Genomic DNA, 22,109 nt, shown 5'->3' with positions numbered 1-22,109 from the left:
TCCTCATTAATGCAGCTGGTTAGATTGGTGCAGAGCATGTAATGCGAATGTGGGAGGTGTCCTCTTTAAGAAACTTCCTCCCTCTGTCCTCGCAGGTCTAATTTTCTCTTGTTGCTATCTTTTCCTTTACCTTTAGGCTTCAATAGGGTGCCGATCATCCTTTTGCTCTCTTGCTCTCTTCGGGTGGACGTAGTCCTTTTTGCCTCTTTTCCTTTGTTTGAATTGGACACCTTCGTCCTTGGACTCCAGCTTCTCGGTCCTCGGCTCCTTCATAATAGCCCCCTAAAACCTTGTCCTCAAGAGACATTCTAAGAGCGAGGTTTTAGTAAAAGGTGGGAGGGCTATCACATGCTAAATGTGTTCCCATCTGGGGATGTCGTTTCACCTGTCTTGCCAATGTTGTTGATGCTTCGGTATCCATGTCGCTTCAGTTATTACATCAGGCGACTGTTTGTCCCCCCACGTTCTATAATGTGATGATGATCCAACAGCCCAAATTTCTTAGGATTAATGAGCGGCAAAATTAACGCTCATTTCTCATCCTTATATAAAAGGGGAGTGGGAGTAATTTTTCCCATTTGCATACTCTTTGCAATTTTCCTTCGAAGTAGTAGTCCGAGGAGATTTTCTTTTCAAAGCTCGTAAGTGCCTTTGGCCTTTCTTCCTTTCTTATTTTTTACCTAATAGGATTACATGGGTAGGTTTGCTAGGTTAGTTGATACTCCTGAGAGTATGGCCCCCTTTAGGGCAAAGAATAGAATCCTTGAAAACATAGAACTACAACACTATGAGTTAGGAGAGTGGCTCGTGAATAAACCCCCCGAGGAAGTAGTTATCCTTATGATTGCCTTTATTTAATGCAGAATGGAGATTCCCATGGGTAGAGTAACTAGGAATTTCCTTATTAATTTTAGGCTTTCTTGTACCCAACGCTCTCTTAACTGTTTTAGGGTCCTCAGTAGTGTAGATATGCAAAACTGAAAAGTGGGAACCAACCTCACCTACCATGATGTGAACTGGGTTTACAATTGGCAAAGGGGGAAGAAAATGGGTTACTATTTTAAGTGTAGATTTCCCTCCATTAGATTGATTTCTTGTATTCCAAAGTCCAATAAAGGTATGGACGAAGACTTCCTCATCATCTCGAGTGAATCGGCACAATGGTTTGCATTGCCCTACCCAAGATAGGGAACCAGGTGGGGTGCCCGAGGACTTAAAATAACTTAGAGTACCCTCTCTCCTTGTTTTAGCCTCTTTTATTTTCAATTCTTGTCTAACTAGTTTCCTTTCTCTGTTTCTTTTATTGACAGTTCCATACTACTTCAAATCTCAACTTGGTGAACTTCGTAGACCTCAATAGGATTTTGCAATCCAAGATCTTTCTCCACCGAAATGGGCAACTTCGAGTGGTTTATGTGATCCTTGGGTTCAAGCCCATTTCCAAGCACTTTCAATCCCCTAAGCACATGATCAAAGCCAAAGATCCGAGGCTTGCACTAATCAACGTAGCTGTCCTCAGATGACACTTTTCTTGATGAGTTTGCTTTGCTAGTTCTTTGTTGTTGGCTTGAAGATAGGAAAACGTTACGTCCACAATATTTTCATAACACTTTAACAATAAATTATAAGTGTTAAGTTGTTATTGGTTCTAATTAGAATCTATAATTGAAATTACTTTCTTGTTCGCCAATAACAACCTAAAATAGCCTGCCACTTAGGATTTGTTGAGAAAGTGTTGTGAAAATGTTGTAGATATAACATTTCTTTTAAAGATATATTGTTAAATCTTTTAGCAAAATTTCTTTATGTCTAATTTTTTTTTTTTTTGGCTGTGACAGACTCACCATTTTAAGTATGTACTTGTGAGGGAAAGCCTTACATGGAAAATTGATGAACTTGAGAATTAACAATTAAGTGACATTTCTGTATATTTTATTGCCGTCTTAATTAAAGTCTCCATTAATTTGTATTTCTCCAACACACTAATTGACTTGGTTTCTTGGAAAATTTCACTTATTGGTCATTCCAAATAAGTACAATATTTGTAAAGTACAATAATAACAATTGTTTACTATGTTATATAAGTGATGATGTGATCACTAAATTCAACAAAAAAAATATTACCATTGCAATTAATTTCCCAACATTAAAAGAAAAAAAAAAAAAAAAATCTCATGTCATCGGTTAAGTTGAAGAAGGATGGGCAATGCATATACTCGGGGTCCTCAGGAGAAATCAGAGGAGTAAGTTGAAGAAGGATCACATTAAAGAAGGGATGACAAAGGAAGAAGTATTGGCCAAGAGGACACCGCCGAGGGTAATGGAGGACCAATGGATAGAAATGTTTAACTACTGGTTTCATGAGAAAACTGTCGTACTACTACTTTATTCGTCTATCTCATTTTAGTCGTACATTAGTCAATGAAATCATGTTGGCCATGTTTCACTCTAATAGCCCCTCCTTTTAAACTAAATCTTCTGGTTATGTATAATATAATTAGTGTAGCTCAAAGCACTTTGCAGTAGAAGTGTTAGAGTTGTTTTGCCCTCATCAACAACATAAACTTAAGATTACTATTATTTAGAGATTGGTTGGTGACTACGACCACTACAAGGGTATGCAAGTTTCATCATATTTATGCCAGGGGTCTCAATAAGAAATATATATGTAGCTTAGGTTGTGGGCAAAGGCTTACATACTCCTTAGTCCATTTTCTCCCCTTTTTATGCCCTATTCCATGCTTGGGTTATGATGCATCTTCTTCTTAATAATACTAAAAAAATGCTGAATAACTAGTTTATGTTGGTACTTAGAAGATCACAACTCAGAAGATCACAATGCAATTCTTAACGTATTACTTAAATGCACACACACAAATCACACCAATAAACCATCCACAAAAATGGGCATAACCAATTTAGGTAAACTAATAGCAAACAATGAATGAGTATATTTAGGTCACACATGCTGCAAAACCGAATTTTAGCAACTCCTATTTTAACACTGAGGAGGAGGGTAATTAGAAACAACAATATATTATGAATGCATAATGACAAGCACAAAAGAGACAAAAAGTTACATTAAGTAGTAAAATACCTTAGTCAAGAGATGTTTAGTTTTCAAATACTTTGACGGTAATGTGGTTGCAGACATTAAGTGAGAAGAACAAGGCCAGTCGAGGGAAACAGAAGGAGATAGCAATGTCTGGGGCTCAAAGTTTTGCACAAATAGTTGATGACATGGTAAGAAATGCATTCCAAGTGCTATTGTATTCGTGTATCACATAAGCTGATTTTATACTTCTGAATCACACTAAATGTTAAAAATGCTCTTTCACTTTCTTGTTGGTAGTAGATATAAACTTAGAATTCATGAACACTAAATCAATGCAAATGATAAACAACATGACAAATCTGAGAGCAATTGTGTGAATTGTATGACCTTTTGTTCATCAGGTAGGCGAAAGCTAACGGGGTTCCGGTCGAGCGCACAGACGTGTATCTAAAAGTATACCGGAGGAGAGATGGGACTACTGTTACTCCCTGTGCGCAAGAGAACATAGTAAGCACAATTTGAAACTTCTTTTTAGTGTATTTTGTGTTTGTATTGTTTATGGTGTGTAATATGTTATTTGGTTGTTGTGGGAAAACGTACAAAGTAGGTTGGAAGAACTGTTGAGCCAAGCGGACGTGCGACTACAGGGAGAGCCTGGTAGTGGAGTTCTTTGGTCCAAAGACGATGCATATGCGAGGGTGTTTGGTCCAGAGCACCATGGACGTGTACGGGGGGTGGGACTTGGAATCACCCCATCCGGAAGAAGTGCCACAAATGGTTCAGAGTTTAATATGACTCCATCCATTGCCAAGCAGAACAACACAAAGGATTTCGGAGTTAGAGAACAACTCCTATAGATTGACTGAGCAACTAGCCAAAGTGCAAGAACAACTCTCCCAGTCAGAAGCAAGGCACCAAGAATTAGAAACAAGGCATCGAGAATCAGAAGCAAGGCACCTAGCCCAAATGGCCGAAGTGATGACGCACATGAATGCAATGTTCGCATAAATTAGCCAAGGTGTACGTGATTTGGATATGTCTTAGGTACCAAATTGAAGGTGTACTTAGCAAAATACTACTTTTTGCAATGCATTGTTATATGATATTAATATGATCCCTTTAATATATTCAGGGTGGCAATGCTTGATGGGGACTCTCCATGGGAATGAAACTATGAATCCTCTGGTAAAACAAATACAACTATTCCTTATAACATATACAACTATATTGGGAAAAAAATAAAAATAAAAATCAAATTTATTCCTACCTTTGTTGGTTTTATTCCAATTTGAAGGTCCCACATCAACATATATGAAGCAAGAAGTTAGGGAAGTAGATGTACTATAAGACATAAAAACAAATTAGAAAAATTTCAACCATGCCTTTTTACACTTGCGCAATGTAGTTGATATTTCCTTACAAAATTTACATTATTTATTTAATTTTTTAAAAGGGAGGATAATAATAGCAATGCGGTTAATTAGAACATGGTATACTCGACATGAAGTATTGTTCACATTTTATTGTTGGAACTTGAAAGAATTGAAATTTGATGACTAGTGAGCTTGAACATGAAGGGACCTTACTGGAAGGTAGCTTTCCATCTAGAAAATTATAACATTTGTTGTAATATTTTATAAAACGACAGTGAATACGGATTATGTAAATGTAGGTGTATATATGAATTTGAAGAGAGTGGAATCTATGATACTGTATAGAGTTTGGAAAGATTTAAACCTTTAAAAGTGCAGCTAGTGAACTATATCTCACTCTCAATCTTGTTTTAAGATGCCATGGTTTTAAATGGATACAAGCAAAAAGACTACGTGTAAGTCTCATATATGATAATGACTCTAAAAATGTAAGGGATGTTGACCTTCTTAATAGATTGACTAAGCAAAATACTTGGTTATTTGTTTAGAGTCTGTTTGTTTTAGCTTAAAACGTTAGCTTATTTCCAGTGTTCTCATTGTCACAAGTAATTGGCTGTATGATGATGCTTGCTGGAAACTAGCTGCTGAAGAACCATGATGCTTGTTGACAATTTTTTGTGATGTAAAAAATCCTTGAGGGGTTTGAGATTTTGTGATGGTGTAGACTGTTGTTGGGAACTTGTTTGTAAATATTTGTTTATGTAATTAATCTTTTGGCAATGAACTTTTTTTGTTTGCTGGCAATTGTTGGTTCCAATTGGTTGCATATGAGTGTACAGGTCTTGTTTTGGGCAGGAGTTACAGGTTTTGATTTGGGCAAGGATGTGTCTCATCAGGAAAAAAAAAAAAAAAAAAAAAAACTATAGCCGTGTTTCTAAAAACGCGGCTATAGGAAAACCTAATGTCTTTTGGGCAAGGATGTGTCTCATCAGGAAAAAAAAAAAAAAAAAAAAAAACTATAGCCGTGTTTCTAAAAACGCGGCTATAGGAAAACCTAATGTCGGGGTCTAGAGCTACATTTTTAAAAACGAAGCTCAAACTGGGTCTAGAGCTGCGTACCTGATCTATAGCTGCGTTTCTTACAGCCGATAGCTGCGTTTTTTCACCACCATAGATGCAGAGCTGCGTTTTTAAAAATGTAGCCCAAACCTGGTCTATAGCTGCGTTTCTTACAGCCTATAGCTACGTTTTTTCACCACTATAGGTGCGGGACCTATAGATGCGCTTAAAACGCAGTTATAAGTTGGACCTATAGCTGCGTTTTTTTTTTATAAAATGCAGCTATAGGTCCATAGCTTATACCCGCATTTAAAACACAGCCCAAACTGGGCCTATAGCCGTGTTTTCTACAAAACGCAGCTACAGGTCCCGCATCTATAGTTGTGAAAAAACGCAGCTATAGGCTGTAAAAAACTAAGCTATAGACCAGGTTTGGGCTGCGTTTTTAAAAACGCAGTTCTAGGTCCCGCAGGGGGCTATAGTCACACTGAATAGGCCATGTTTGGAAACGCAGCTATAGACTATAGTTGTGTTTTTCAAATGCGGCTATAGCCATCTTTTTTTGTAGTGTAACTTTAATGTTATATTTATTCATGGGTCCACTTTTATCAGAAATAAAAAAAAAAAAAAAAAAAATCAGTTACATTTTTCATTTTTCAAAAAAGTTTTTTTAAAAATATTGTCCAAAAATCAGTTACATTTTTCTTTTTTCAAAAAAGTTTTTAAAAATATTTCTTATATTTTCTTAGGGCATCCGTTACCTTATATTTTCCTTTTTCTTTTTTTATATAAGAACTTTTCCCTTTATTCATTATCCAATCCCACACTTTCTCTTATTACGTGATTAAACTAAATTGTTAATTTTGTACTTCTTTGATGTAACACAATGCTCGGACATTCAGCTTTTAGGATCCGTTTGCACATAGGTAAAGAATTATGATTTTTTTTTTTTTGGTTTTTTTTTTGAGAATGAGGTAAAGAATTATGATTGGTTGTCAAAGAATATACATTTTTAAATAATTGTATGTCGAATTAAACCCAAAATTTCTTTATCACATTGATTTTGTTTTTTGGAAACAAAAAAAATAATTCCCTAGCTCCATAAACCTTAAATGCATATAACAGTTTTTTTTTTTTGAAGAATATAAAACAGATTTATGCATCAGGAAATCGGTGGAGCTATCCTTGCGTAGCTACCTTGGGTCCTGTTTCAATTGTGATTTCAAATTCCAAGTCAACTTGCATAGCTATCCTTTCATTTTGAGATTTTACCTTATGGTTACTGTCAATTAATTTGGGGCCTTTTAAATACGACTCCTGAATTATTATTATTTTTTGGGGGAAAATTTACGGCTATATATATATATATATATTTTTTTTTTTTGAGTTTCAACTTATGGTATCCGCTCTTAATGATTGCTTTTTATCATCATACAAATACATTAATTAATTTTTGGCGTAGGCGGAAATTGAACCACAAATCTCCTATTCAACCATCGGAGATTTTATTAATTAAGCTAATTAGAACTCACCCGAATTTTTCTTTTTGATCAGGAACTACTTTACATATCATTATTGCATTAGAAAAATCATATTTTTTTTTTCAAAAAAAAAGAAAAAAGAAAAAAAAATGAAAGGTTAGAGATTCATTCATTTGTTCAAAGAGTTTGTACGTGGATGACAGGAGGATAATAGAACAGTAGAGAAACAAGAGGGCATTCATTATGGGAAACCCAACCTCATCAATCTAGTTTTTATAGGCAGTCGAGCAATTTTTGGTATTAAAAAAAAAGGAAGATTTTTATTTACTTTTGTTACTTTGCTACTTTTTATTGTAGCTAGGATGCATTTGAAGTCTCCTTAACAAAAGCCATTCTCTAATCATACAACAATATTAGAGCATACTCTAATATGAGTTGCAAACAAAAATAAACTTTATTCCCAATTTGAGTAACACTAGTCACATCAAATATAATAATAGTTGCACTAAATTCACCTTGAAGCTTGCTTAGTAGAAAAAAAGATTTATGATTTCAAAACCTGAAACTGGCCATGCCTGCTTGAAAAAATGTGGATTGAAAGTTAACTTGCGATTGAAACTAGATTTGGCTAGTGAAGGAGAGGAAGTGACCAGACTTATCAATCATGGTTGTCAGTTGACTAAAACAAACTGAGTTAACTTTGTTGTGTTTGTTCAGCAACGTGGGTTTTGAAACTTTGATATGCATGTTATTTTGGGCTTCTTTTTGTACCAATTTTGCAGCTTGAATGACAAACTTTTTTGGTGTTCGGCTTTAGAATAAGAATAGATTTAAATTATTTGGACCCATCTTGATTTGGGCCCAATCTACGCACAGATTTTTCTTTTTTCTTTTTTGAAGGCCAATTTTCTCAAGCAGACATCATAATAAAGTAAAATGTCAATAGATTGCGTATTTAAATTCATGTGGGCATCCATGAATGTTTTTGAACTACTCTAATCTAAACACTAGGAAGTACAAAATCAAAAAATATAATGTATGGTACAGATTGACTCATCTAGATTTCGGGTAGATTTTCAAACAAAGGTTATTCATATTCTCCTAATGCCAATGGTATAATTTTTTTATTATCAATAATAGTAATTTTGTTTGAGGATTTGAAGCCATAAACACAATAAACATATTCCAAAAAACAAAATTGAATGAAAAAGGTAATATTATTAAACCAAAAAGAAAATACAAACAATTCAAAACTCAGCAGCACCAAGCAGCAGAGCTGCAAACAAAAGTTCAGCCCATTGAACCCTGATGACTAATACCATAAACAAGCAAGGTCAAGCTCCAACCAGAACCAAGCCTACCAACTAGACTCCTTAACTTCAATTTATCACAAAGCTTACAGATCAAGACCAAGATAAGTTAAGCAGCCCAAGAAACCACTCGACCTGGAATCTTATCAAATCACGAAACCCTTTGTATCCACCCAACATCATTCAAGATAGCTTTAACCAATTGCTACTCTGACACAAATTCTATTATTCCTTTGCATCTAAATATGATACCATATTTTAAATCTATCTATAAGAGAGAAATTTATTTAGTACATATGATATACTAAGCATCTTTCTCACAAAAGGATGGGACCCCAGAAAATAGAGTCAACCATAGAATAGTAGTACACCAAATGTACTAAATTAGAAACATGTGATCTCCTTCACTAGACATTATTTACCGATCCCACCACATGTTTCTCCGTCATGTTGGGAATAGGCATTGAGGATTCAGTGGATGCTTGGGAAGGTGCCATCCAGACTGATTGGAAACTCTGTCGAAACCAATCATATAAACTGTGAAATGCCTCGGAAGTGGAGTGCCACATTGGTTCAAGAATTTCTTGACAGCGTCCGAGAATATGTTTGCGTGAGCAATAAAGTAACAATACCATAACAGATGCACATATAGTGAAGATGAACCACCCAAAAGGAGGAACAAGCATCAACAAAATTAAGTCATAGGCAAAAACACCGGAAATGAGAAACACACCCTTGAAGAAAGGGAGATGGGTTCTGTTGAAAGTCGGTAGTATTGTCACCGCCATTGATATAGTGAAGATACATACATCTATTATTAAGAGCAACATGAGTGCACCATGTATGTCGAATAGAGATACATCTGGGCTTTGATACTTCAATCCAAGAATGGTAAGTAGAGGTCCAAACAGAACGCCAAAAACAGCAAGCCATTTGGTGTATGAATGGAGTTCTTGCTCATTCCTAAAAATGGAAATAAATTGCTTCAGAATACATATACCATATAGTTTAAAATGGGGAAATGATGGACTTGGAAGTGCTAGGTATTGCTAGAAGAAGTGTGAAACTCTTGGCCAAATAGAAAATAGTAAAACAAAGACTATAAATGAATGAAATTTGTAATAGGTACTAACCCCTCTTGAGGAGTAGAATGATTGTTGTTGCGATCCATTTCCTCTGCTGCCTTGTGTCTCTGAGACTCTCTATGTGGAATTGAGGTATAGAAATGGTTTTTAGAGATTTTTTCTGGTGTGTAATGGCTGTGTCTCATTCTGTAATATTTTGGGGGGCTTTATAGAGAGGAGAGTGGGACCGTTGGCCTACACTTTCTACGAAGTTATGAAAAGTACCCAAATGAAAGGTTTAGTGAGGAAGCAAACAAGATCAAGTGAGAAAGAAAACAATACAGCTATAAAATCGGATTGAAACGGGCATATTATACGCCCGTATTTTTTCTTCACTTGGAAATGGAAAGATAAAACGTATTATTGGTATAGACTATCTGAACTAAAGAACTAGAAGGGACATAGAATATTCATATTAGTCAACAAAGACTTTCTTTTTGTTTTCTGCCTTCTATGATGTGCTTCACAATTCACGTCACTGTCCCATGTTTTGAATTTTGATGCATGCTACTATTATTCTATTAAAAAATCTAGAGTAATATTAATACTCATATTTATTTTTTCACATCCACTTTTCTGTTTTAAATGTGGATTTTTTTTTTTTTGTTTTGCCTTTTAAAATGTATAAATCAGTAAATCAATTATGAATATTATGTAAAATGAAAGTAAGAGAATATTTTCTTCTAAATCTATTCAAACTCAAAGAACTACACCTTTTTTATGAGTTTGCTACCTCTTCTCTATGGTTGGCTTAAGGATATGTTGTTAAATCTCAGCAAGATTTCTTTATGCCTTTTTATCTTATAATTTTTTTTTTTTAAATTTAAGTGGCAAATTCAGTGTGTATATATATAGGACAAATTCAATATATTTGGTATGTATTTATGATACTGTGTTTCTTCTTTAAAAAAAAAAAAATGTATTTATGATTGGAAATCTTACAGAAAGATATATAAAGAACCTGAGAATAAATATATTTTATTAGGGTCTTATTAAAGTCTGCCTAAGTGAGTAGTATCTCCAACAAAATAAATTGACTAATTCCCTTTCGTTTATTGAAAAATAAAAGCCAATTATTCCTAACTACTCCTACATTATACATTATCCGGGGAAAGTACAATAAATGTTTATGGTGTTATAAGTGATTAGTCACTAAATTCAACAAAAACATATAACCATTGCATTTAATTTTCAATAATTATTTTTTTGAGAAGAATTAATTTTCAACATTGATGTTTAAATGAATAGACCTCAATAGCATCCAAAGTTAATATTATTGAACATCCAATCCTACGCTTTCCTTTATTATGTGATTAAATTGACTTGTTGATTTTGTCTTTGTTTGGCGTAACACAATTCTCCTACATTCGGTTCTTCGGATTGATTTTGCAGTTATGCTAAATTTTTTTACTGGTAATTGAAGAATATACATTTTAAAAATAAATTGTAAGCCTTGAACTAAATTCAAAATTCCTTGAATCACATTGATTTTTTTTATGTTCTTGAAACAATAATATAATTTCCTAACTCCATAAAGGAGGACCATGCGATACATTGATTCACAATCGCGAAAGCAAATCACATTTCAAGCAAGTCAACTTGCGTAGCCATCCTCTTCTATTGTAATTCACTTGATGTTTCCTCTACTATAAATGACCGTCTCTAAAGAAGGGGCCATTTTATATGGTTCCCAATTTTTTTTCTTTTCGGTCGAGAACGACTTTTATATTGTTATCATCCTTGGTCTAAACTCTTTCTATATCGATAAATCACCATTGCATTAGGGGGAAAAAAAAAATCACAAGTTTTGTTTTTTATCTATGATAAATGGGTCCGGTCAATTGAGTTTGGATTTGGCTGGCATAAATTTGGGTCCTAAATTGGCCGTCCTAAGTATGTTGTCAAATTTATGACTCTTAGTCATTTGATGATTGGATTTGTTAAACATATTATGGCTCAAGTAGCCCAAATTAATTGTAGGTTTACGTACTTGTAGAACAAACATATTAATTTATGGTTAGTTTATAGTTAGCCTAAGGTTAGTCAAGTATTCTCTTGTATATAAACTCCACATTAGGTTCATTGTAAAATAAGTGTTTAATATAATATGTAGTCATCATGGGCTTTCTCATTGTAGACATAGTCCATTAAGCTGAACCACAAAAAACTTTGTGTGTAGTCTCTCTTTCATGCTTCCGCTCGCAGGGACGGAACTAGGATTTGAAGTCGAGGGGGGCAAATATAATTTTCTTGAGAGGGGCAAATATAATTTTTTTTGGACTTATTTTCTAAAATCTTAAATATATACCTATTATTTAATATTTTAAAAAAATTTGGGGGGGTTATGATCCATATTTTTTTCACATGCCCCAAAAAAAAAAATTTGAATAAGAAACTTAAAAAAAAAAAAAAAAAAAAATCAAAAGGTTAGAGATTTGTTCATTAGTTCAAAGAGTTTGTACGTGGATGTTAGAATAGCAGAGAATAAAAAGGTAAATTCTCTAAGGGCATTCATTATGGAAAACCCAACACAATCAATCCAATTTTTATAGGCAATTGAATCGACCAACTTTGTTTACCCAAAAAAAAAAAAAAAAATGGAATTGACCCATTTATGGTAAAAAAAAGATTTAAATTTTTATTAACTTTTCCTACTTTAGTTACTTTCTATTGTAGTTAGGACCCATTTGAAGTTTCCTTAACAAATGTTAAGGGCATCTATTATGTTTAAGGGCATCTGTTAACAAAAGTCATTCTCTAATTATAAAACAATTTTAGAGCATACTCTAATATGAGTTGCAAACAAAACAAATTCTATTCCCAATTATAGTAATACTAGTTATGATGGCACGTGCTTGGTTTATAAGAAAAGTTCTATTATATTAGAAAAAATAATAGTAATTTATCATGTAGAATTTAAGGAAGATAAATAGGCGAAACTACAATATTGGTCCCTTAAGTTTACCCTGTGTACGCAATTGGTCCCTCAAGTTTGAAGTGAGCACAATTAGTCCCTTAAGTTTTAAAACTGAGTTGTATTGGTCCTTTTACTAACTGCTGTTAACGGTGTTACTTATGTGGCTAACGAAACTATGACTAAGCATTTTTTTTTAATGATGTGGCATGTTTTTAATTAAAAAAATTACAAACTAAATTAGCACGTGAGAAAAAATATTAACTGGTACAAAATTAAAAAAAAAAAAAAAAAAAACTATTTTCTACCTATTGGAAAAACCCACAACGACAGAGAAGGGGAGAAAGGGAAGAAACTAACCCTAGCTGCTACCTAAAATCCCATGCCCAGCAGCCGTCGGCAATAGCCCAAGCTGTAATTGCCACCAGCAACAGCATAAGCCCTAGCAACCGCCGGCGACAGCCACTGCCTTAGCAGCTGCCGGCGATAGCCACTGACCCGCCTCCCTCCTCCTTTCACACAACCACTGACCCACCTTCGTCCTCCCATCTCAGGTATTACACTTTTTCCTATGGTATCTCATCTCAATTAAGGTCCATGTAAGATTTTTTTTTTTTTTTTCCCTCCAGTGTTTGTATCTGTGTGTTAGATTTAGAATACGAAATTATATGGTATGAGAAACAAATTTGGTTATGATTGGATGCATAATTATCACCAAATTATAAAACTTCATGTGTTTGTAAATGTGGTTGTGCAACCCATTTAGGCCATATATGAAACTTCACGTGTTTGTCTGTTTCAGGTCAAACAAAATTATCACCAATTACATAATATTTTATATTTTTCCTCTTTATTTTGAATTATAAAGTGTTAGATTATTTTATATGATTATATGTGTTGTGTAGGTCAGAAAAGTTTATTTTTGAATAAATATATACATATCAGTACGACATCTCAGTAATGGTGGACCCATTTGTGTCAGTAAATCAAATAATATCACACAAGGAGAGGGACCACATATTGTTTATTGTTTAAAAGCTGTATTCATGCGTAGCATTAGTTAACATTCCATGGTTTTTGGTTTCTTAAATACTACCAAATAGGATATGATAATCAACTGTTTTGAGGAAGTGTGTGAGGTTTTGCAGCTTTGTTGTTTTTTCTATATTATGTTGAAATATTGAAACTTTCTGTCTGAAAAAATCAATTTTATTGTGTAAATGTGTAATTTGTGTATAATTATCCAAATGTTACCAGTTGTACATGTGAATGTTAACATAGGTTTTGTCTAAGTATAAATGTATTGTGCACGTGAGGCAAATTTTTACTTGTTAAATTTAATAGAAGAATATTACCTATTGGTTTTGTTTGAGTAATACCTGTATAACTTGGCAAATCTAATTTGGTTTTGTCTAAGTATTACCAATTGTGAATATTAGGACTTAGGAGGCAAATTTTAATTTGGTTCAATTTTTATCCCTTAAAGTATCCAACAGAATGGCCTATATACATAAAAATAACTTTACAGCTCAAATGATGATTCTTTATTTTATTGTTTAATTTGTATTCAAATTGTAGAGTAACTTTTTTAAAATAATCCAGCCCTTTGCTTTGTCTATTTTTAATGGTAAATTTCTTACTCTTGTTGTAGGGATGGATGACTTTGACTTCACAATCACCCTTTACTATTGGGGGAAGATTAGGAACAATCCATACAGATACGAAGGAGGGGAGATAAAGATATATGAAGATAATAATTCTGATGAAATGTCACTTGTTGAGATATGGAATAAGGTCAAAAATTTTGGGTATGGTGAAAATGATGTATTTATGTATAGAGTGCCTACTATGCCATTTGCAAGTGGTTTAAAACCTTTGGAGAATGATGTTGATGTAATGAACATGGTGAAGTGTATTAGGGGTTATAATGAAGTGAAAGTGTACGTTATGTTCTTAGATGATTATGAGAATGCTATTGGTAATGAGGGAGATGGGGAAGATGGTGATAATGAGGGGGGTAATCTTGATGAGGGAGATAAAGTAGATGGAGCTGTTAGTGAAGAGAATAGTGCTCATAGGGTTCATAAGAAGAATTACAAAGTTTTATATGAATGCACAGTTGCAGAAGTGAACAAGATTTTTTGTGGTCATTTATTGGAAACCTTGTCAAATTATGGAGATTTTAGTATTGCTTATAGAATCAGAAATTTGGAGAAAGATTATGCTAAAATTTCCTATGGGATGAATGATTTGTTAAGTTTTTCCTTTAGTATTGGTGGAAACCATAAATAAATTGATTAATCAATCACATTGAGATCTGAGAGACCTATGGTGTTTTGAGTAATTGCGTTACTGTATATGTCTATGAATTGTAGGCAAGAGACTTTGAGCAATTGCATTTCTCTTACATGTTCTGGTTTTGTGGGATGAATGTGAGTCTTTAACTCTTTTGTACATTGTCATACCTTTTTCTTGAAAGATTCATGCAATTTATCTATCTTCTTTCCTCACATGCTCTGGAAAATACAACACTTTCTACATTTATAGCAACTTAGTTTTGATTCCTTTGAGGCTGAGTTGAAGTTTAGAATGTTACATGAAACTGATTTGATATATATATATATATATATATGCCAGCAACAAGTTATCTTGGCTGTCACAAGTATAGTAAACAATGTAGTTTTGTCTCTTAGTTGTAGTATTCTTTGCATGGATGATTAAAATGTTTTTCTACTTCTCTTAACTCATTTGAGTTAGCTGAGTCACGTGGCTTGGCCTAAGTTTCACACCGTATTGATATTTTCGATACAGTGTTTATGCTTACAGGTTTCCATGCCTTTGGAAATTCCAGTAATCTTAACAATGATAAATAGCAAGATTATGAAGCATAGAGTGGGTGCAGGGGCAATTTCATGGCTACACGCAAAGCTGGAGCTTTTCAAGTATACTTTACCAGCCTCTCTTGGAAAGAATTAGAATCTAGCCTCAATTGTGTATGTATGATTCAAATAATATATCTAAGAAGCAAATAAATTGAGCTGCCAAGATGGTGTTGGGGGTTTAGCAGTTGAAGCAGCTTTTGTCATTTGGTCATGTTACCAGTATTATCTATATAATCTATAGAAGCCAAAGACGTTTGAGCTTTTTTGGACTTCATAAAATTTTGTCACCTTGCTTTGGAGGCTTTACAATTTTCCACATGAACATTAATAATTTATTAATACTGACAAATCACAATTATATATCTATCTATCAAAACAAATCACAATTATGTACCAGATCGATGATGAATTAATGAACCACCATTATTTCCAGTGAAAAGAATTTAAAGAAAAGAGTACATCTATGAATCTGCTTGTAGAACATTCCAAAACTATAAATTGTATATTTGCATCCTATATCCCACAACTAATGTACATTAAATTTTTACAACAATTTAGGAAGAGGAGGAAGTCTGTAGCTTTGCAAGCTGATTTTTATACACATAAAGGTAAGGCATATATTGAGACAGTTGATGTTCTCCCATCAAGAGTGCTAGAAAGTAGCTTGTACATACCTGCAGCAGTAGCATCTCTAAGTCTTTGAACAACTACATTTATGCATATCTGCAGTAGCGTATGCTCAGAGAGTGTATTCATGAGCTTTGCTATTAACTCTTTATGTGTGTGGCATCCAATTAATGTAGTACAAGTCACCCACTGAAACAATGTCTTCCTATAATAGATGGCATGTTTTGAAGCCATGTTTTCTCCTTAGATCAAAGCCATGACTTCTGAATTTACATAAACACAACCAGCTGCCAAAATCCATAACACCAGCTAAGAATTTTTTGATAAATGGGAGAAACTAATAACAATAAAAAAGTTCAAATATGGTATTATTTTCCAGAACACAAGCTAAGAATTTTCCAGAACTTAAGAGGAAAACAAGGAATGTGATATATAATTTCAAAATCAAGAAGTTATCACCATATCAATAGATATTGTTCACTACGAGTTGCCTACAATTTGCAATTAAATTTATGCATTCTCCATCATAACCAAAATCCAATGTATACCCACAAATTATTTTGGGAAACACATAGAAGTATTCGGATCATAAACATAGTCTTAGCCAAAACAGATACAAACAAAGAGGAAAAAAAAAAAAAATCTTACATTGACCTTAATTGAGGTGAGATACGATAGGAAAAAGTGTAATACTTGAGATGGGAGGACGAAGGCGGGTCAATGGCTGTCGCCGGCGGCTGCTAGGGTAGTGGCTGTCGCCGGCGGCAATTATGGCTTGGGCTATTGTTGGCGGCGGCTGGGTATGGGATTTCAGGCAGCGGCTAGGGGTTGGTTTCTTCCCTCTCTCCCCTTCCCCTTCTCTATGTCGTTGTGGGTTTTTCCAGAAAATATATATATATATATATATATTTTAAATTTGCTACCAGTGAATATTTTTTCTCACGTGTTAATTTAGTTTATAATTTTTTAATTAAAAACATGCCACATCATTAAAAAAAAAATACTTAGTCATTATTCCGTTTGTCACATAAATAACACCGTTAACAATAGTTAGTAAAAGAACCAAGACAATTCAGTTTTAAAACTTAAGGGACTAGTAAAAGGACCAAGACAATTCAGTTTTAAAACTTAAGGGGCTAATTGTGCTCACTTCAAACTTGAGGGACCAATTGCGCACATAAGGTAAACTTAAGGGACCAATATTGTAGTTTCACCAAGAATAATTGTAATCAATAACAATGATACAATGATCAAAAGTATATCATTTGGCTACTTCAATGGTAATCCAAAACATTTTTAAATGCTCCCGAAGGAAACCCAAAAGAATGTGTACATTATTAGCCAATTAAATTCCATAGTCCATAAACCACTCCAAATACTAAAAAGAATCATGGATTCATGAGACATATATAACTATAAATAATTCAAAATTAAAAGTTATTTCTCAAAAGTAAACCGCTTAGCAAATGACATAATTAATGCTTATAATTAATGAGTAAGCTGGACATTACACAAGGCAATTAATATGAGGGAGTGAAGGAAATGCTGCACTGTGGTTAGTATGTGGTAGCCCTAAAATTGGAGAAATTATAGGATCCACATGGTGGATAAGTGATGTGATCCACCATTCTACTAAAAAACTGCCACTTATTTAAAATTGTTAGTTAAAATTTTTTTTTTAAATAGAAATTAATTATTGACTTAGCAATTTTAAACAAATAGAAGTTTTTTAATAGAATGGTGGATAAATGACGTGGTCCACTAGAGCATTCTATAATTTCTCCTAAAATTGGACTCACGAATGAAAGAGATAACCGTCATTAAAAGCAATTTATACAAAAGCAAAATCATAGGAATATAATTTCTACGCGCACACAAAGGAAATGTAAGCATAATTAATTCAAAAAACTTCTTAAACATTTAGCATCATTATTTGAAAATGTCAAAAGAGATTGAATAAAGGCTGGATAGATTAGTCTATTGAGCTTGGTGGAAGTTGTGAATACTGAATAGATAGGTGCAATACTATGACAAGGAACTTTTATAAGACAAGCTAAGTACGGGAAAACATAAATTCCTATTTTCTTCATGCATGTTGTCAACTTTGTCTGGAAGAAATATGATAGAATAAAATCACTCAATCTTCTTCCTTCATGAATAATGCATGCTCTCCATCCTAGATTTGTCTATTGTTCCCATGATAGCTAGTACTTTATGTTTTGATTATCTTTTTGAGTGGGTGTACTCAATCAAAACCAACCACGAAGAATTCCAAGCCGATCATGGCTGCCTCTCTAATGTGAGCTTCCAAAGATGGGATGTTGCTCAGTGACATTAAATGTGACGGTCTGTTATGGACCATAATAAATGCTAATGCCAGGAGAGTCAATGAACACTTCTTTTAAGGATTGAAGTAATGACTAGTCAACCAACATGACCAACTTATCAAATGTTTGCCGATTTATGTGTTCAACATAGGAAGAAGTTGGATGCGCTTTGTTGTTGACCCAAGAAGATGTTGTTTGAGCTTCATGGTTAACCTGATACACCTTATTTGGTCCTATCAAGATTGACCCCAATATCTAATCTTTGGTTTTTGAAAATCTAATGTGTCAAATAATCAAATAGTTTAAACATAAGGTTTTATAATGACAATAGTTATAGTTTTTAATTATTGGTATTCGAAACTATGCACGAATGACTTATCCATGTTGCATGGGTTTTAGAGCAATGGTATATTTGAGAAATGTTAATAAAATCATTCAATTATACTTTTAATTTTTTTTTGGTATGCAAAGATTCCCTCTTGTTTAAACTCTCCAATTCGCTTTATCTTTTAGCCAAATTTGACACACAACAGCACAAAAAATCTATGCAAATCACAAAAAATCATATAAATGACCATCAGTTTTTTTTTTTTTGGGGGTTAAAATTCATTAGGTTTTTTTTTTTTGGGTTAAAAAAAAGTCACGTGTCTCACATGTGACTAAAAATTAAAGTACAAATTGTAGGCTTCTAAATGGAAAAGGAACTTAACCAAACTTTTATACTCCAATTCTTTCCTATTTTTAACTAAATTTGAGACATGATATTCTTAAAAAAAATACATGTAAACAACACAAACCAAATAAATGACTAATGAATTTTTTAAATGGTCTCATATGAGTCACATCTAATGTAATAATAGTTGCACTAAATTCATTATGAAGCTTGCCTGTTAGGAAGAAATATTTATGATTTCAAAACCTAGAACAGGCCCTGCTTACTTGAAAAAATGTGGGTTGAAAGTTTTGCAGCTATTTTCGGTCAATTAAAAAAATTAATTGGCCTTAGGGATATAATTTTAGAAGAGTGATGGGATTGAAATTAGATTGGGCCAGTGAAGGATAGGAACTGAGTCAAGTGACCATACTCATCGATCATGGTTGTCTTAACTTTGTTGGGCTAGTTCCTCAACGTGGGTTTTGATCTGCATGTTATATTGGGCTTCTTTTTTGAACAAATTTTGCAGCTGGAATGAGAAACTTTTTGGTCTTCTGCACGAAAATCCATCAGGCTGGTTTCGAAGTTGTTTGATTGGAATAAGAATACATTTGAATTATTTGGACCCATCTCAAATCAATATGATTTGGACCCAATCCATGCATTCAGTGCATTGGTCTTTTTTTCTTTTTTTGAAAGAACCCAAATAACTTCTGAAGGCCAATTTTCATTTTTTTTTTTTTGAGGATAAGCAGACAGTAAAATGTTAATAAAGTGCGTATTCAAATCTATGTGAGCATTCATGAATGTTTAAACTTAAAAAGTAGTCCAATCTAAACACCAAGGAACTACAAATTCAAAAAATATAATGTAAATGACAGATTGATTCTAGATTTTTAAACCAAGGTTATTCAGATTCTTCTAATGCCAAGTGTGTATATATATATATATATATATAATAATTTGATTAGTTTCATTGGTAATGCGTTTGAGTATTTGAAGTGAAAGACGCAATAAACATAATTTCCAAAAAAAAAAAAAAAAAAGAATGAAAAAGACAATATTATTACACCAAAAAGAAAATACAAACAACTTCAACTCAGCAGCACCTAGCAGTAGTAGCTAAGCTACCAACAAAGTTCAGCCTACAGAAGAGGACACTGCAGTCCCAGAACCTTGATGGCTAATACCATACACAACCAAGGTCAAGCTCCAACCAGAACCGAGCCAAACAACTAGACTTCTTAAATAGAATTTATCTCAAAGCTTACAGATCAAAACCAAGATAAGTTAAGCAACCAAAGAACCCGCTTGACATGGATCATAGCAAATCATAACGCCCTCTATATCCACCCAACATCATTCAAGATGGCTTTAACCAACTGCTACTTTGACAAAAATTCTATTATCCCTTTGCCTCTAAATGATACCATATTTTAAATCTATCTATAAGAGAGAAATTTATTTTGTACTAAATTAGAAACGTGTGATCTCTCTAGACATTATTTATCGATCCTACCACATGTTTCTCCTTCAGGTTGGGAGTAGGCATTGAGGATCCATTGGATACTATCCAGATTGATGGGAAACTTTGTCGAAGCCAATTGCATAAACTGTGGAATGCCTCAGAAATGGAATGCCACATTGGTTCAAGAATTTCATGACAGCGTAGAACTGATTGGAAACTCTGTTGAAACCAATCACATAAACTATGGAATGCCTCAAAAGTAGAGTGCCACATTAGTTCAAGAATTTCTTGACATTGTAGGATTGATTGGAAACTTTGTCGAAACCAATCACACAAACCATGTAATGCCTCGAAAGTGGAGTGCCACATTGATTCAAGAATTTCGTGACTGAGATCAAGAATCTGTCTGCGTGAGCGATAAAATAACAATACCATAACAGATGCACATATAGTGCAAATGAACCACCCAAAAGGAGGAACAAGCATCAATAAAATTAAGTAGCAAGCAAAAACTCCAGAAATGAGAAACACACCCTTGAAGAAAGGGAGATGGGTTCTGTTGAAAGTTGGTAGTATTGTCACTGCCATTGATATAGTGAAGATACATACATCTATTATTAAGAGCAACATGAGTACACCATGTGTGTCGAATAGAGATACATTTGGGCTTTGATACTTCCATCCGAGAATGGTAAGCAGGGGTCCAAACAGAATGCCAAAAACAGCAAGCCATTTGGTGTATGAATGGAGTTCTTGCTCATTCCTAAAAATAGAATATAAATTGCTTCAGAATACATACATCATATAGTCTAAAATGAATAAAATCAAACTCTGTCACAGTGTATCAGCATTTTTTGGCATGTATTAAGACAGTGAAGGTACTTATTGTTTCAATTTTCAACAAAGTTGGGCTTGGAATGGACTAACCAAATATTTGTCTTACACTTAAAGATGCAGCGATCTTATAATTGTACCAGAAGTAGCCAGTGAATCACATATTGCTAACTAATTGGAGTAATGTTACCTTCAATCATGAGTTACATTTAATCCATGCATTGATCCTTAATTGAATTTAATTTTCGTCTTAAAAATTTAACATTTAGCAGTAGGTAAGTTAATGGTCAGGAATCATGAAATCTAAGATCTGTTGGATGCTTGGATTGACAATATAGAGAAAAAAAAAAAAAAAATCATTGCAAATCAATTCGGAAACTCAATTGCCTAAAAAAAAAAAAAATCAAAAACTCAAAGAATCAACAAAGTTACAAACTTTTGATGAGTTGACCCTCAAAGAATCATCGATAATTTGATCAACCCCAAATTTTAACTATTTCCCAGGTAAGAAAACAAAAAACTTTTACAAGATCAAAAACTTTCATTACTTCAATTCTTATCCTGAACTTCTTGGAAGCCTAAATAGAAGTTTCCACAAAGAGGAGAAATTCGGATGAGAGCCAGAATTACTGCTCTTTACGAATCTATTGGAGGGGTTGAAGTGTGGGATTTTGAAGAGAGAACAGTTTGGGAATTGACAGTAAAGCGAGTGGAATGAGGAAGAGAATAGTCTTAAACTTGAAAACAGGGGTCTAGTCTTATATATATATATATATTTATATAAACAGGGACACTATTTTCTATATATTATTGTAAATAGTAATTTAGTTTGTTATGGTTAAAAAGTAACCTCATTTTTATCTGAATTTACTAGTGATATCAATTTTACTAATATTATTTTTATTATGAAATATTCACAATATGGACGATGCAAATTTTGCGAAATATTGAAAGATCTACGGATTATAAACTACAAAGACTCAAATTTTAGTTTCATTAA

At 33.5% G+C, this 22,109-nt stretch overlaps 1 long non-coding RNA gene across 1 annotated transcript; it reads right to left on the bottom strand.

The window, feature by feature from the left end:
• Positions 1-15,600: 15,600 nt before the first annotated feature.
• LOC136066892 (uncharacterized) lies at positions 15,601-16,701 on the bottom strand. Its single transcript, XR_010628421.1, has 2 exons — positions 16,474-16,701; positions 15,601-16,112 (listed from the first exon to the last, which is right to left on the bottom strand). It is a non-coding gene; the product is annotated as an uncharacterized LOC136066892 (long non-coding RNA).
• Positions 16,702-22,109: the final 5,408 nt, after the last annotated feature.

Source organism: Quercus suber, unplaced genomic scaffold (assembly GCF_002906115.3).
Source record: "Quercus suber isolate HL8 unplaced genomic scaffold, Cork oak 2.0 scaffold_50, whole genome shotgun sequence".
NCBI classification, from domain to species: Eukaryota; Viridiplantae; Streptophyta; class Magnoliopsida; order Fagales; family Fagaceae; genus Quercus; species Quercus suber.
The sequence above is the reverse complement of the archived record's forward strand: the minus strand, read 5'-3'. Positions and strand labels throughout refer to the sequence as shown.